This window comes from Eleutherodactylus coqui, chromosome 8 (genome assembly GCF_035609145.1).
Source record: "Eleutherodactylus coqui strain aEleCoq1 chromosome 8, aEleCoq1.hap1, whole genome shotgun sequence".
In the NCBI taxonomy this organism is placed as follows: domain Eukaryota; kingdom Metazoa; phylum Chordata; class Amphibia; order Anura; family Eleutherodactylidae; genus Eleutherodactylus; species Eleutherodactylus coqui.
Window position 1 is genome coordinate 53,001,375 of NC_089844.1, and position 14,739 is coordinate 53,016,113.

Here is a 14,739-nt window from a genome sequence, read left to right on the forward strand (position 1 = left end):
GTGGGGGTGGAGCTAAGATAAATAGTCTTTTAAATCATGGAAGCAGTGTGTCACGTGTATCTCATCTATCTATCTCATATCCATCAATATCTATCTATTTCATCTATCTATTTATCTATCTCATATCTATTTATCTAATATCTATCTGTCTATCTCATATCTATCTATCTCATATCTATCATCTATCTATCTATCTATCTATCTCATATCTATCTATCTATCTATCTATCTGACTCTCATATCTATCTATCTATCTATCTATCTATCTATCTATCTCATATCTATCTGTCTCTCATATCTATCTATCTATCTATCTATTTATCTGTCTCTCATATCTATCTATCTGTCTATCTCATATCTATCTGTCTATCTCATATCTATCTATCTCTCTATCTCATATTTATCTGTCTATCTCATATCTATCTATCTATCTATCTAATATCTATCTATCTATCTCATATCTATCTATCTCATATCTATCTATCTCATATCTATCTGTCTATCTCATATCTATATATCTATCTATCTCATATCTATCTATCTCATATCTATCTGTCTATCTCATATCTATCTATCTATCTATCTATCTATCTCATATCTATCTATCTATATATCTAACTATCTCATATCTATCTGTCTATCTCATATCTATCTATCTATCTATCTATATATCTATCTATCTCATATCTATCTGTCTATCTCATATCTATCTCTCTATCTATCTCATATCTATCTATCTATCTATCTGTCTATCTCATATCTATCTATCTATCTATATATCTATCTATCTCATATCTATCTGTCTATCTATCTATCTATCTCATATCTATCTGTCTATATCATATCTATCTCATATCTATCTATCTATCTCATATCTATCTATCTCCTATCTATCTATCAATCTCATATCTATCTGTCTATCTCATATCTATCTATCTATCTAATATCTATCTATCTATCTATCTATCTATCTCATATCTATCTATCTCATATCAATCTATCTCATATCTATCTATCTCATATCTATCTGTCTATCTCATATCTATATATCTATCTATCTCATATCTATCTATCTATCTATCTATCTATCTCATATCTATCTATATATCTAACTATCTCATATCTATCTGTCTATCTCATATCTATCTACCTACCTATCTATCTATCTATATATCTATCTCATATCTATCTATCTATCTATCTATCTGTCTATCTCATATCTATCTATCTATATATCTATCTATCTCATATCTATCTGTCTATCTATCTTTCTATCTATCTCATATCTATCTATCTATCTCATATCTATCTATCTCAAATCTATCTGTCTATCTATCTATCTCATATCTATCTGTCTATCTCATATCTATCTATCTCATACCTATCTATCTGTCTGTCTCCTATCTATCTATCTATTTATCTATCTATATATCTATCTATCTCATATCTATCTCTCTATCTATCTCATATCTATCTATATATCTATCTCATATCTATCTGTCTATCTATCTATCTATCTCATATCTATCTGTCTATATCATATCTATCTTTCTATCTATCTCATATCTATCTATCTATCTATCTCATATCTATCTATCTCAAATCTATCTGTCTATCTATCTATCTCATATCTATCTGTCTATCTCATATCTATCTTTCTATCTCATATCTATCTATCTCATATCTATCTATATGTCTATCTATCTGTCTATCTCATATGTATCTATCTATCTCATATCTATCTACCTACCTATCTATCTATATATCTATCTATCTCATATCTATCTATCTATCTGTCTATCTCATATCTATCTATCTATCTATCTATCTATCTCATATCTATCTGTCTATCTATCTTTCTATCTATCTCATATCTATCTATCTATCTCATATCTATCTATCTCAAATCTATCTGTCTATCTATCTATCTCATATCTATCTGTCTATCTCATATCTATCTATCTCATACCTATCTATCTGTCTGTCTCCTATCTATCTATCTATTTATCTATCTATATATCTATCTATCTCATATCTATCTCTCTATCTATCTCATATCTATCTATATATCTATCTATCTCATATCTATCTGTCTATCTATCTATCTATCTATCTCATATCTATCTGTCTATATCATATCTATCTTTCTATCTATCTCATATCTATCTATCTATCTATCTCATATCTATCTATCTCAAATCTATCTGTCTATCTATCTATCTCATATCTATCTGTCTATCTCATATCTATCTTTCTATCTCATATCTATCTATCTCATATCTATCTATATGTCTATCTATCTGTCTATCTCATATGTATCTATCTATCTCATATCTATCTACCTACCTATCTATCTATCTATCTATATATCTATCTATCTCATATCTATCTATCTATCTATCTATCTATCTATCTATCTATCTATCTATCTATCTATCTCATATCTATATTTCTATCTATCTATCTATCTATCTATCTATCTATCTATCTATCTAATCTATCTGTCTACCTCCTATCTATCTATCTATCTATCTATCTATCTATCTATCTATCTCATATCTATCTGTCTATCTCATATCTATCTATCTATCTGTCTTTTATAATTCGACTGTTTGGAATTTTTTTAATAATCTGGCATCTCATGGTCCGTAACATGCTGGACTATTGAAATTTTAATATATGTATCTTAGATAAGGAGCCCTGAGAAAGTTGAAAAAGTTTAGATGGAAAACTGGCACTGTGATGAAGCTCAACACATCACCTGCTAATGTATTTGGAGCGCAGGGAGTAAGCCTTGCTACCGAGAAGCAATGTTGGCAGCTTGTTTCCACGCTGTCACAAGATTTATATCCCTCTGTTTTGAGTCTTATTCCTACGCAGTGTGGTTCTCAGTAAATGCTTATTTGTATGAAAACTTGCTGGTGAGCCGGGGCCAGGAATCTCAGGATGGCAGTTCTTCAATATAGACTGCCTGCAGATTGTTATTCTAGGCCCAGGCAACTTGTCGTTTCTCATCTGTTCTCAAAGGAACAAAGTATGCTAGGGGTTGTAGTTTAGAAACGCACAAAATGTCAATCACATTGTAGATGGAAATGGCTCCTTGTATATGAGTAGCATTTATAGAAGTGAGGATTAGACATACTGTAATTTTCTAAAATGCTGTTGAAATTCAGTGCCTGAGCCTAGATTCTGTGGATTAGGGTTTTGCAGTTTTTTGCTTATCTTCATCCATGGATGTGAACTATGCACGAAAACAGGGATAAAGCTCAACTTTCTTTCACCCAGGGCACATGTTCAGTTTGAACACCCTCCGACAAAAAATAATACCTTCTGACATGCCTACATTGACTTAGAGATCCCGGGCATTGCCCAGTCCTAACCTTGTACTGCTGATAACTACCAGCCATGCACTCCTTCACTACATAAAGTGTGTCTGTTACCAGAATCGCTATCTTTTCTCCTTAGGGAGCGCACCTAGACGGTGAGTGAGGAGACTCAAAAGGCCATTCACGCTCCTCTATGTAATATGCAAATAAGGGAGAAGGAATAATATCTCCACAGTTCCACCTATTGGAAGGCAGCATTCCTTCAAACCAAAGTTAGACTCTTTACACAAGCCTTGTAACAATGACTGGAAATTAAAAGAAAAGCCAGACTTAATGTACATACAGATCTTTCTGGATGTTTGCCCTTCATCAGTGTAGGGTAGTTAATTCCCAGTCATTGTTACAAGGCTTGTAAGAGTCTAACTTTGGCTTGAAGGAATGCTGCCTTCTAATAGGTGGAGGTATTATTCCATCTCCCTTATTTGTTGCTAGAATAACATGAATTCCCATTATAATAAAGCTGTAAGGGGATGCCTGAGTTTTAAAATAAAATATGGGTAAATTCAGGATATATGATAAAATAACATTATGTTGTGACATGATTAAATGAACGGTCTTGCCACCTGAGGCCCTAAAAATGGCTCTACCCTGACCTATGAAAAAAAACCTCAGAAGCTACTTGTCTGTAGTGACCTCTTTTTTTTACTTGGGTAGAGCTTTTTGGCCACTAGACATATCTAAGATGCAATCAAAGAAATTTTGCCCAGTTAACAAAGTTTCAGAGGGGGCGCATTACTAAAATGCCAGAAGCTGGATGGTCGCACCGACTAATTATCCACCACCTGGGCCGTTCTGACCAGACTCTTAGAAAGTGTTGGAACCAGTGGATGCATAAGTGCATGAACACAAGGTGACAGGCTCAAGATGCTTTCAACAGACCACCAGTAGAGAGGGTTATCTGACTATCCTACAAGCAGCTACAACCGTTTCGTTGTCCACCTTCCAAAAACAGGTTGCACCATCATTACAGGCCCATGTGTCTGTTGGAACGGCTTCCATGCATTTGACTGAAGGACATTTGGTCTCATGGCACCTATTACATGTGCTGCCTTTGACATCCACCATCGCTTCCGTTTGCAGGGAGTCATGAATGACATCACTGGACTGCTGTGAAGTAGAGCTAGGTTGTCTTCAGCGAAATCTAGGTTTGGGCACTGTCAATTGTAGTGTTCTGGTCTGAAGACCTAAGGCTGAGTGCTTCCATCCCGTGTTTGCTGTGGAGCGGCACACTGCCTCCACTGTTGGTGTAATGGTCTGGGGGGCTGCAGTGACTGAAGCACAGGGCCCACAGATGAGGAGATTGGCAGGGTAGCTGTTAGGGATGTCATGGTGGCACTATCATCTCCTCCCCTGAGGGATGCATGAAACCCTTTGCCAAGGCCCTGACAGGCCTCTCCAGGCAACGCTAGTAATGCAGTTACCTGTATAAAACTCTGTAATGTTGAAGCTTCAGAATATGTCACGGGTGACGCTACCGTTCCGTCCACTGCGGTGAATTTTAATGATGGTGCAATAAATAGTCCATACAGGACTGTACTAATAGACTATACCGGGAACGGTCGGTAAAGCCTTTCTTTACTGGAACATCCAACAGGGATAAAATACAACAGTCCTCGACATGGAGGATTGGTTATGAGGCAACTGTTAATTGTGAGGAGGCAATTAGGGGCATCTTGATACATACAGTCCACGTTATCTGTAGGATCACTCTTCTGGATGACTTCTCTTACTCTCACTCTCTCTCTACCGGCCAACACTCCCTGTTTAGTTGTCGGATAAGGAGCTTTCTCAATCCTTCCATGGCAGCTTTTAACCTCTATTCCAACTGGGGATAAACAGGGTATTCTCCATTCACAGCATACAGACATATCGCTCTGCTTCCTCCATATCAAATAGGCCTAGGTGGGGGTATGTCTTGCTCATTGGTGGACTTGCAGTCTCTCTCTCTATTTGCTAGATGGCTTGACTCCTCACCCACTCAGACAAGACTCCACCACTGTCTCCTTAGTAATACCAAGAACAATGACCAAAGATGCATTTTCACACCTTGCAAACACAACTATCTTTCATGCTCACCTGATAACATAGACTACACACAAACTGTTACATTTTCCAGAGAGACCTAGACGTTAACCCTTTGGGTGCTGCAGCCATGCAATACACACTGAAGATATGACAAACATTGACAGACAATTTTGGACAATTCTGGAGGGGCCAGATATATAAATATATTTCAAGCCCCTACATGGCCGTTGCATATGACAGTTGGTCACCTCTATTAGTGATACAAGGGACGCTGAAAGCTGCATGATATGTTCAGGACTTCCTGCAGCCACACGTGTTCCTCTCATGGTGGCTTCCAAGAGGCATTTTCCAGCAGGATAATGCTCAGCCGCACACACAAGGCTGACACAGGAATGCCTCCACAACTGAGCCACAGTTGATAGATTTATTACCAATATAACATATATGGGAACATCTGGAACACCATCTTTGACAGCCTACAAGTTTGCATGATCTAGAGGCTCAGTTACAGCAAGTATGGATCTATATACCGCATGATACCATATGAAACCTGTATTCTTCTATGCCCGCCTGTATCACATCTTGCATCCAAGCTAGAGGCAGTACAACAAGGTACTAGAGCCTCCATGCCTGACTGTATCACATCTTGTATCCAAGCTACAGGCAGTATAACAGGGTACTAGAGCCTCCATGCCTGACTGTATCACATCTTGTATCCAAGCTACAGGCAGTATAACAGGGTACTAGAGCCTCCATGCCTGACTGTATCACATCTTGTATCCAAGCTAGAGGTGGTACAACAGGGTTCTAGAGCCTCCATGTCCACCCATATCACATCTTGTATCCAAGCTAGAGGTGGTACAACAGGGTACTAGAGCCTCCATGTCCACCGATATCACATCTTGTATCCAAGCTAGATGTGGTACAACAGGGTACTAGAGCATAACTGCCCATCCATATCACATCTTGTATCCAAACTAGATGTGGTACAACAGGGTACTAGAGCCTCCATTCCTGCCTGTATCACATCTTGTATCCAAGCTGGAGGAAGTACAACAGAGTACTAGAGCCTCCATGCCCGCCCGTATCACATCTTGTATCCAAGCTAGAGGCGGTACAACAGGGTACTAGAGCCTCCATGCCCACCCGTATCACATCTTGTATGCCAGCTAGAGGTGGTACAACAGGGTACTTACTAGAGCCTCCATGCCCGCCCGTATCACATCTTGTATGCCAGCTAGAGGTGGTACAACAGGGTACTGAAGCCTCCCTTCAAGTGTTCAGTTTTACACAATAAATTATCCTTTTGCTCTGATATTGTAATTACTTATATCTACGTTACAATCACACATAGAATGTTTCATTCGATTCCGACAACTTCTAGGGGAGGGATTTTTTGACAATGAGTGTATAGTGTACATAGTGTATTACAAGGTAATTGAATGTTTATACGAGTTTTTCGGGCAATTTCTACTGATAACCTATCCATTGGCTGAGGTTCGTATTTTGAGAGACTGACCCATCAGCTATTCTGGCACCCTCTGTCAGAGCCACGACACAGAGTAGAAGCAGATAGTGCCTACCCCTGTCTTGTGGCCGACGCTGATAATTGAAAGTGCAGCTCTCATTGAATTTAATAGGAGCTGCACCTGCAAATTCGAGTGCTAGCCACTACACAGGGGTCACAGCATCAGCTTCTGCTTCGTACCCTGTATTCTGGCGCTGATAGTGGGCGCCCGAACAACTGATAGGATAAGTCATCAATAGCATCAAAACCCCTTTTAATGCTTAATTAGTCTTACAAGGCAATATTGTAGGTACACACACCCTTCTAGACATTACATTAGAGAGTTGCTAATTACATAGTCTAATAATATAATTATTGAATTAGCTATTTGATATGGGGCTTCAGTTTGGGCCAACCGTGAGAGCAATTATCAGGTTAATTTTCATACTATTCCAAGGCATATGACCCTATGGTAAAACTACTGTATGGTCTCATCAAAGTCAAGCATAGTAGAAAATGCCTTCAGGTCCCCATCAGTGTGTATATGGGGTCACATTCTGACTGTGCTATGCACAAGGAGGGATTTAGTCACTAGACCTAAGTGCCAGACCGCTGAACCTCATCCATATAGGCACAAAGCATGGGAATATGACAGTGATCCTTTACACCAGCCCTCAGGCTAATTTGTGATACTGTTCTCTATAAAACCACCGCATTCAGAATCAGCCAAGTTGGCAGTAATGTTGCCAGATACATGTGTAGAACATGACTCTCCCATATGAATAAATGATAAATTACGCAATGTGTGTAATGTATTCTGCCCCTTGCATTTAGAGCTTCCCAAATCCAAGAATTGTTAACACTGGAGTCAAATTGACCGGTTTTGCCTAACCTTTGCATACAGTACTTGCATGCCATTGTTGACTACTGTGAGGCTGGCAGAAAACATTTCTAGCAACGGAGCTCAGATTTTCTGTCTAGAACAATACATTTTCAAGCCATTAAATGGGTGTCGTTTAACATTTTTATTCACTCAGCAATAATCAATTTAATATATTCATCTCCTGCAGAGAATGGGTCTTGCTTTGGTGCACAGAATATATTTTCATTACAAAAAGAGGTATTTTAACAATCTCATTTGCCGTTGTGCATTAACTTTGGCGCATTGAAGGAAGCGCATGTTTGACAATTGTAAGGTTTTTTCTTGTTTGTACAAAGAAGATACACATGGAAAATTCTTACTTCATGAGATTCTACTTTTAAATTATGCCCAGATATACCGGTATATTACTGACATTTCTATTGTTGCCATTCAATATAATAGTTCACATTAGGATAAAAGCCTGTATTTCCGTGCATGGCATATTTCGGCTTCTCTTAGGCTGCGTTATGTTCTATCTGGATGTCTTGATTATGTCCTATAAGGATGAATGTATACACATACTTTATAAGCACAGATAGCCCAAAAATGTAAGAAAGCAACACAAAACCTTTTGATATGAGAAGACCCTACCTGGAAGTCAAGCACTCACACTGATGAGGGAGACCCCATATCAGGGAAACTGAGGTTGACCTTGACTTTTCCTATGGACTATATGGTGACAAGGAATAGTAGCAAAGTTTAGATGACACTCAATGAACAATAAACCACAAGAACATAGGCAAAAAAACGTGCAAACACCCCAGAGAAATAAGTAAATGACCAAAAGACTTAAAGGGGTTTTCCAGGAAAATACTATTGGTGACCTATCATCATTGATTTCAATGAGAGCTGTGCCTGCAGTTACTAGCGCCGGCCACTACACGGAGGTTAGTGCCAAGGCTTCCACTCTGACCTTTGTGTTGTTGCGTCACTGACAGCATGCGCCCGCTCAGCGGATCGGTGGGGGTCCTGAGCGACGGACCCCAGCCGATCAACTATTGATGACCTATCCTGACGATAGGTCATCAGTAGTATTTCCCTGGAAAACTCCTTTAACTGAGACGCAGTTCAGAACCAGGAGCTGCTGACAAGTCCAGATATACCTTCTGACATAGAGTATAACCAGCGTCCTCTATAAGGAGGAGCCAGAATAAATATATCCACACTAAAAGCTGATTGGCTGCTTGGGATGTCCATTCCCCAGCCAACTAATCTATCCATAAATCAACAAAAAAGTGTTCCCGCTGTGACATCACCCCATTCCCGATTTTCATTCGTTGGCTTTGAGCATAACATGCAGTCCCATTGAGATGAACAGAACAGCAGTGCACATGCTGAATTGCTGCTTCATTTATACAAGGGACACACGACCCCCCAATCAGACACTTAAACTCTATCTGAGGTGGTTCATTGGTTAGTCTTGTTGCCTTGCAGTGCTGGGGGTCCTGGGTTCTAATCTAAGGGCGAACTGGAGTTTATATGTTCTCCCTTTATTTGCATGGGTGTGCTCTGGTTTTCTCCCACACCTCAAAACCACATTAATAGATGAATGCACATTGTGAACAGGGTCCAGTGGGGACAATCGTTGTACAGCACTGTGGAATATGTATGTGCTATATAAGAGTAAAAGAAATGTTCATTGGACAGGGGAGAAGTATAAATCTTGAGACAACTCCTTTAAGTGTCATCAACTCCACTCATAAAGCAGAAGATACAACTCGGCTATGCATAGAATAAAGGAAACAGTAAGGTTATCTTCATGCATATACCGCATATCCCGATGCAGATTTGCTTCTATAAAATACACAGAATATAACGCTACCAGCAAAATGGATGACTTTTAAAGAAATGTCATCCACACACTGCAAAAGAAAACAGTAGTCAAACTGACCCGCGGAGAGGGTCTAAAATCCCCAGCATGTCCACTTATGCAGCAGATTTTCATGGTGCATGGGTGTAACACAGACGTATTTTGCCATAGATACATTGCGGATTTTCCGCTGCAGGAAATGCATCCCATGTGGATGTAACCTAAGCGTTCGTTATATAAGCCTGCATTAATATTAACCCTTTCCAATCCAATTTCTCTCCTGGTTTTCCTAGGGGGCTTACTCTTTTTCTGCCATTATACAACGGTGCTCTCTGCTGGCTAAAGCCAGTACTGCATGTGGCAACATGTTGGATAGGCGCTAATAGCAGAGAGGCTGCCAATATACAGTAAGAGAACCCCGACGGACGTCTTCCAACATCGGAGCTGTACAGCCTTAAATCATAATGTCTTCAGAGGTCAGACAGTGGATTGGAAAGGGTTAATAGTACTAATTCCGCAGCACACCATTCCATTATACCATTTTATACACATGCGTTCTACAGGCTTTTTAAATAGGAAAAAAATACACATTTTATTTCTATGGAAAGTACGAAATGACATTTGCTTGTCTTGAACTTTTGCTGACACTTATGGTCCCAAAGACGATAAAAATTAATCAGAGACACATTGTTCTCCAGTGCAGGCAGAGCAATAATGTGAGAAACTGTGAAATTCCCTCTCTGTAGACAAGAACAATCAGGCAGAAGGTAATTGTATATCAATTAATCAGCTCTGGCAAGAACTAGAATGCCATCCTCCTGTACCGCTCTCCTAAAATCTTCAGTTTTTAGGCTCTTAAGAAAAATAATGATTCTATTTTACTAATTCCGAATGTTAAAATTAATATTTATGAATTCCTTGCAATATACTCTATTTCTAGATTATGAATGTCTCCATAGAGTTTTATCGGTCGCTAGACCTAACCAGAGGTCTTCATTCGTTGACGAGGAACCATAGTGACTGGTTGCCAGAAATCAAGCCTAATTAGCCTCCATTATGTGCCACCTATATGCCAGAAAAGTGAGCCACATTATAAAACCATGCATTAGAATGACTGCCATGTAATACTACATTTACCCTGTAGTGGCTGCTATTCAGTATAGTCAAAAGCTAAATGCGCATCCACCCTGCTGTCTGTATATTGCGTTAAGACTCATTTAGACACAAGGATTATCGCTCAAAAGCCATCTTTTGAGCGATAATCATTGCGTGTAAATGAGCCCATCTTTCAGTTTTCTGCTGAGTTCTGGATTTCAGTTCAGCAGAACAGCTGATAAGCAGGACCGCACGCTGTGTTCTGCTGGGGGAGAGCTCATAACAGCTGATTATATCGTCTCAGCTGTCAGCCACGGCAGCAGAACAAAGGGAATGTATTCAGAGAACAGCGGGTGGTGTGTTCCCTGAATACAGCTCCCAGCGGCTCACACGCTACTACTTGGTTCTAATAGGCATTGCTCTCTTAGGTTGGCTATATATGGGACAACTCTGGTCCGCTTAATTGCTCTATGGAGCAAATGCAAGTGCAAATCATTCCATTCCAACATGGCCACCTGACAGGTTGACAATTCGTCCACTAGTGGCTAAATGTTTTTTTTTTTTCAGCAAACCAAAAAGATAGTCGCTCTTATAAATTGTTTGGTGTAAACAGACAATATTTGACGTTCAATGATTAGCCAACAGCTCTGATGGGAGGTTCTCTTTCTCCTTCTCTCTCTCCGAACTTTCTTTAACAATTGTTTTATGTAAGAGTAGACAAATGACTGTTGTTCATACCTTATCCACTTGTTGGAATGACTCTTCTGACCATACTTGTCCCGTGTAAAGCAGCCCTTACCCACTCCATAAACCTTGTTTGCCACGGTGTCCACAATAAATACCCCCTATAACACTATCACTGATTAAAACCGATTGCCTTCCTTGTTCATAAAATACAAGGTGACTCTAAATAATCCGACATTATGGAATGTAAACTCCTAATAAATATGGTTAATTACTTCTAAATCCTGCAATGGTTTGATAGTCTCAGTTGGATTTGCAGACTGATCCTAATATTATGTTCCTCCTTAACAAACTCAGAGGGGTTTTCTAGGGAAATAAAATTGATGACCTATCCTTTCATTAAAATCAATGCAAGCTGCACTTGCAGTTACAAGAACCGGCCACTACTAAGGGGTCGGAGCAGCAGTTTTGACTGTGTGTAGTGTAGCTAACGGCAGATCAGCTGATCGTCTGGGGTCCCAAGCAGCGGGTCCCAGCCGATTAACCATTGATTACCTATCTTAAGAATAGGTCTTCAGTAGTATTTTCCTGGAAAGCCCCTTTAAAAAGGGCCTGACGTGTTCTAATCAGCAGGGCGAGCTACAAAGCTTTACACCACATCCCTGCTGGATCCAATGCCATTTTACTTTTTCCTCTAGACCCCCTTGTCTGCTCACTCCAGCTCCCGTTATATATGAAATCCGGCACTAGTCCTCCATTAAGGAGGCAGTCTCCAATCACCGACATCATGTTTGTTTGACATTGAGTGATTGAGACCACCCAAATAACCAATGACTAGCATCAGGCCTCTGAAACTAAGGCAAGCCATTGGGGGTGAACAGGGGGCTTAAGAGTTTTATGTTAACACCTTAGTAAGTATTGCTTGTATACAGTGTCCGAAGAAGAAGAATACAAACTTACTTGTGAGATGAAGAACAGAATTCATTGATAAGGCTTTAAAAAGTGTTTACATAGACAAAATGTAGATTCGGAAAGCTGTCTTGATGTCCTAGTGGGACCACCCTCCCTCACCGAGTCTTATGTATTCTCCTAATGCTGCCTTTTGTCAGCTCAACACTCAGAAGTGTTTGGAAGGATGCAGCCAAAAAGGGAAATTAGCACATTCCAGTGTGTGCCCCAGGCCGCCTAGAGATTTCACCATCCACTCGGATGTCACTTCAGCTGCCATCATCTTCACCTCCAGCTTCCATTTCTAATCAGAAGAGACAAATCTAATTTTTGTCTTGCCAGTTAATAAAACGTGTGTTGACTCTAATTTATAGAGCAGTAATCTTGTTCAACATAATGCAGTTAAGTGTTCACTTCGGGGCCGAGTTTCTCACTGCAGCGACGATCAGATCTGCACACATTTTTGATTGGTTAATCTAATGGTTTTTAAAACTAATTTGGCTGTCATCGTGTAGATCTCAACACTTCCTGGAGATGTGGAAAATGGAAATCTTTTGATTGAAGAGGCTATCCGCAGTCATTGTGGCCCTTTCCACATTTTCCAATATTCAGAGAACAGTCCATATTATTTACAGACCTATACAAACTCATACAAAGATTGTACTCCAGAATGCATCCCAGCTAGAAGACAAATGGGTTGCACTGTGAAGTCCCTGTATTTGGACTAGGGATGTCAAGGTTGATAATGTCACATAATGAGCTGACATTTACATTTCTGTGTGGCATTTTCATTGGGTGTGTACTTATTGGAAGGTATTGATTTTAAATAAGGTATTCTTTTCAATCAAAGGTTACATATAAGATTATATGAAAGATTCGCTTTTTCTCAGAAACACAGCCACTTCCTCTCAATGGGCCTTGTTTATGTATTGCAGCTCAGCCCCATTCGCCAGACACAACCTATGGGCAGCAGTGATGATAATTCTGAAGAAGAAGAAAAGCTAAACTTTTTTCTTTAATCTCAAACAACCCTATAAAGGGGTTGGCTGCTTTACGTTTGCTTTATGAATCAGATAGGACACAAGGCTATATGCAGCTTAACTTTTTGCTATTCTTAAAAGTTGTCTGCCAGTTTCTTTGTTTGCTAAGTACAAAGTACTAGTCAGGCAAAGCTGGAACTCCAATTTCAAAATGGCCATCGATGGAGGGTCATGGGATTTGACTCATCCATCGGTCTTCTCAGCTGCGCATGCACTAGTTTTTCAATATAGGTTACTGATGCGCTGAGTTGGTCCCGTGACCATCCATTAGTGGCCGTTTCAAGATGGGCTTGACCATAAAAAGGGGAAAATGAAGAACTATAGGTGCTACCCTCGTGATGTAGACCCTATTAAGGTAAAAGGATTAACCCAAATCTTCTTTATTAGTTAACTGATAGCCAGCATATAACGCATTTCGGGAACGCAGACCCTTCTTCAGAAATACCTAGGAAAAGTCTTATACTATATAGGGGATGCAGGGGATGCGGTTGCACCCAGACCCAGGAGCTTGGGGGGCCCATAAGGCCTCTCTTCTCCATATAGGGAGCCCAGTACTATGAATAAAACATTATAGTTGGGGCCCTGTTACAGATTTTGCATTGGGGCCCAGGACCTAAAGTTATGCCTCTCGTACAGGATATGTTCATCCAATACCTCCCAATACTCTTCCCAGCTATTTCTGAAGAAGGGGCTGCCGTGTTGCCAAAACGTCTTATCAATTAACTAATAAAGAAGACTTGGCTTTATTACTTTGTGCCATCCCCAGCCCTTAGGCACTTTTTTTTTTCAAGTTTCGTAAAGTCCCTTTACGTTCTTCTTGATGAAATACGGATGGATTTGTATTTTTAACACCATTCATAGACTAGTGATCATTTATTGAGACACAAACTGCCTTGTTACAGATAGCTTGAGCATGGATTTGTAACTATTTAGATAATATGAAACCAACTAAATCACTAGGTTTCAGTACAGCAGAGAGAATCCACAACACATTGAAACATGTCAAAGCAATCAGAATCTCCGCTCTACAGCGCCGGGGCAGCCGCCTTTCCAGCAACTCAGTTTTGCACAGTGCACACAGGTTATTAAAAACACCTTAAGAAAAATGAAAGTGACTGTCTTGTGCCAGAGGGCCCGGCCGTGACGTGCGCATTATTCCAATATTGGAATTAAAATGGTTAATATTTAATGTTCTGCCTCTCTGGGTCAAAAGCAAAGTGCAATAATCAGTAAATGTGATGTGTGTGTATATATTCACTGCTGGATTGAAGACTGCGCTTGACATATTTCAAACCAAGATGAAGCTCAGGGCTTTTTCGGAC

General features: G+C 39.7%; 1 protein-coding gene across 1 annotated transcript in view; it reads left to right on the forward strand.

Moving 5' to 3' along the window:
* The window catches only part of ERBB4 (erb-b2 receptor tyrosine kinase 4), a 1,004,693-nt gene that overhangs the window by 76,957 nt on the left and 912,997 nt on the right, over positions 1–14,739 (forward strand). The window lies entirely within an intron of this gene.